This window comes from Trachymyrmex septentrionalis, unplaced genomic scaffold, assembly GCF_001594115.1.
Source record: "Trachymyrmex septentrionalis isolate Tsep2-gDNA-1 unplaced genomic scaffold, Tsep1.0 scaffold16, whole genome shotgun sequence".
Classification (NCBI taxonomy): Eukaryota; Metazoa; Arthropoda; class Insecta; order Hymenoptera; family Formicidae; genus Trachymyrmex; species Trachymyrmex septentrionalis.
In genome coordinates this window covers 1,462,295-1,465,668 of record NW_017304758.1, presented here as the reverse complement: position 1 = coordinate 1,465,668, position 3,374 = coordinate 1,462,295, and positions in this window count along the sequence as shown.

The window sequence follows — 3,374 nt, the reverse complement described above, 5'->3', positions numbered from 1 at the left end:
TCAGGACAAAGGACTAGCGAGCGAAGGACGAGAAGGGAAAAGATAAGAGCGCGAGAGAAAAGCAAAGGGTTAAAGAATTTTGTGTTCATCGACGAAAATTAATAAAAAATGTATCACATATTTGCACAAAAAACGATAATGCAATTGGACAGTATACAAAATTTTCAGTATATATGAAACTTGACGAAGCTCATTTATTTCTGGATACGTATTATGGAACTATTTGAAATGTATTCTGTTCAGAATTATTCCGTTTTTCCCATAAAACACAATAGAAATGTAGAAAATTGAATTCCGATCGGAATCCATTCCGAAGTCCCATAATACGTGCCCAATGTATTCCATGACGATTGCAAATATGACTCTTACTTTTTATTTATTTATTTATTAAATATATAAAGAATTATAATATTTTGGAAATAATTGAATTTTAGTAATTAATTTAATATTAAAATAATTATCCAATTCTGAGTTTCATTAATGTACGCAGATTAATATTTCACCGAAACATTGATCCGAGAAAATAACGAAAGAATAAAAACTAATTTCTACTAAAGAGATCATTATTATATTGCCATTAATGTTACCGGTATTATTACCATATGCTGTGCAATTATCCGTTCTGCCGGTGGATATTGCTGCTGTAGATTTCCATTTAAACGACGTCGCGGCATTTCCCGCATTTATATTCCAAATCAGAGCAACGTGTGATGCGCGTATCAGCGATTCGTTTTGATAAGCCATTGATCGATTTGTACACGCCCGAATGATTTTTTTTCCGTGCGATAGCAAGCCTTATTATACATCAATTCGCTACAATCTCTGGAGGTTTGAAAAAAAATAGAAATGAGGACTACACGTATAATTTCACTTTGAAAATTTATTTCAAAAATACGCTTGTAATTATTAGAAATGATGTTATTGTTGATTTACATAAGTTTCTTTTTTTTTTTTTATTAATCAATCGATTACACTCGATTACAATCGACAGTTCTTCTGATTTCGCGCAACTTGATTTGTTCGATAATATTTACAATTTAAATTTATTTGAAATTATTAATTAACAATTTTAAATAAACTGTCGAATAATATTTTAATGTTGAATACCATTTTGGATGCAAGTGAAACATACTATTTAGCGTCTCCGTGAAAAATGCGTCTCTGTGAAAAATGCTATTGGCAACGATTGCGACCGTGAAGTAACGAGTGTGAAGTAACGAGTTTAACGCAGGGATTAGCCACGTTACAATTCGAGAAATTGGATTATCCCCTTTACTTTTACGGACAAGTCATTTCGCTCTCTGATGTAGCGCTCGTTTGACACTCCAAACGTGATGCGTCGCGTTTTTTTTTTTATATCTTTCCCTTTTTTCTTTCCTTTATCTTTTTTTCTGTCAATACCATAACGTCGCTCTCTGCGCGACCGACGTTCTTATCGTGATATACGCGACGCTATTGATCTCCCCTGGGTGCTCCTGGTAAAAAGGACACAATCGACAATCCGCGTTCGTCCGTAACCCTCGGTGCGCGCTCGGGTACTCCCTCGGGGGTGTCTTTGAGGGAAGAAAAGGAACAGGCGGTAACCTATCAGGAGCTCATACACGCGGAAGGTACGTTGGAACGCCGGGAAAGCGCAGGCTCCGACGGACCGCAAGGGATTACAGGATACGAGGGAGGGATAAAGAGAGGAAGGAAGAGTACCCAAAGAGGGAGAAGGGTTAACGCACAGATGGAGGGATGTAAAAGCTGTAGCGGAGTGTATTGCGCGGAGAGGTGACCACTGGTGATCACTGATGCGAAAATCATACACCACCCTGCGGCTTTGCTATCAGCGTTACATCGCAGGGAAAACCTCGGCTCGACGCTTTAAATATTTAAATGTATGGTCTTGTGAAAGGGAGAGACTGGTGCCGTCGACGCTGCACGAGTAACATATTGCGTGATATACAGCAGTCCTATAGTTCCTTTATCAAGGTTGCTGTAAAAACTGGAAGTCAGGGAAATCAGGAGAAAAATGTCAAGAAAAATGAAAACGATCAGGGAAAAGCCAGGAAATTTTGCAAAATTTTGAAATTGAAAAATATAAATTCCTGATTTTAGAGAAGTTTAATGTATGTATATCGTCGCGGTTTTTGAATACTATTATCTTAATAATAATTAAAAATGTAGCAGTGCAATAATAATAGTAATTTACATTATTCTGTTAAATTGATCTCTCAACAAAATATTTGACGGTTTCCAAATCAAAACGAAAAGATACACAAAATTTTTAAATATTATTGAAACCAGGGAAAATCATGAAATTGTGTCTGGAAATGAGGGAAAATTATGAAATTTTACAATGACGAATTTGTGACACCCTCTTTATTTATTTTGCGAAAAATTGTTTGTTAAATTTAAATAGAATTATGAAATAATTTAGATTTAAAAAACTGTATTTATTAATTAAAACGCTTAATAGGGGTAATTATTTAATTATTAATATATTTTAAGAATATATTTTTAGAATTTTATATATTAATGATTAAAAATATCTCGTATTTCAGATCTTTATATTTTCTTAGAAAATATAACATAAACGTATCGTGTTTTACGACTTTTGTATTATTTAAGTCAAGAGAAATAATAATGTTTGATTTTATTTATCGCGCGGTCGAGTCTGCGGACTAAAATGCTGTAAACAGGGTATTATTAAACTGGAATAACCTCGTATGCGGATGCGCCGCATTTGATGTCATTGATATTAATCAGCTTGATTATTAATTAGCCATTAATATTTCAACGCCCTAATGCTCTTCTACCTTCATGTTCGCCGCATACGCGCTTTTTTTTCCACTTGTTTCTGTCGAATTTTTTTTTTTAACTCATTATCTCATCCCTCGATAAGATGTAGGACAATATAGGACAATATAGTCTACTTCTAATTTATTTATATTTGCAATGTAAATTCTTCTTTTTCAATAAAATTTTAAGACGCAGATCGGAAGGATATTGAAACAAGATTAAACCGCATGTCAAAACAATGTCTTTTTACATTCTACTACAGACGTTGACAAATGTCTTCAATACAATTATAGAATTACTTAGTTATTAGAAGACTTTGCATTGAACATCGATATTTTCTCGCTACGATGCTCTACGGCCGATATAGTTGATTCTTATTTTAAGATCGTCTTAAGTAATGTCTTAAGATGCTAATACAGTCCTCTGACTGTACACGACATCTTAAGACTGTACTTAAGACGATCTTAAGTATAAGATCCTATGAATACCACTCTACACGTCTGTCTATCGCGTATCTTCCGTATCACGTCAATTTTCTACAGCGGTTTTCAGAAACATCTTTTTTTTCTCGATTTAACGCAAGGACCATT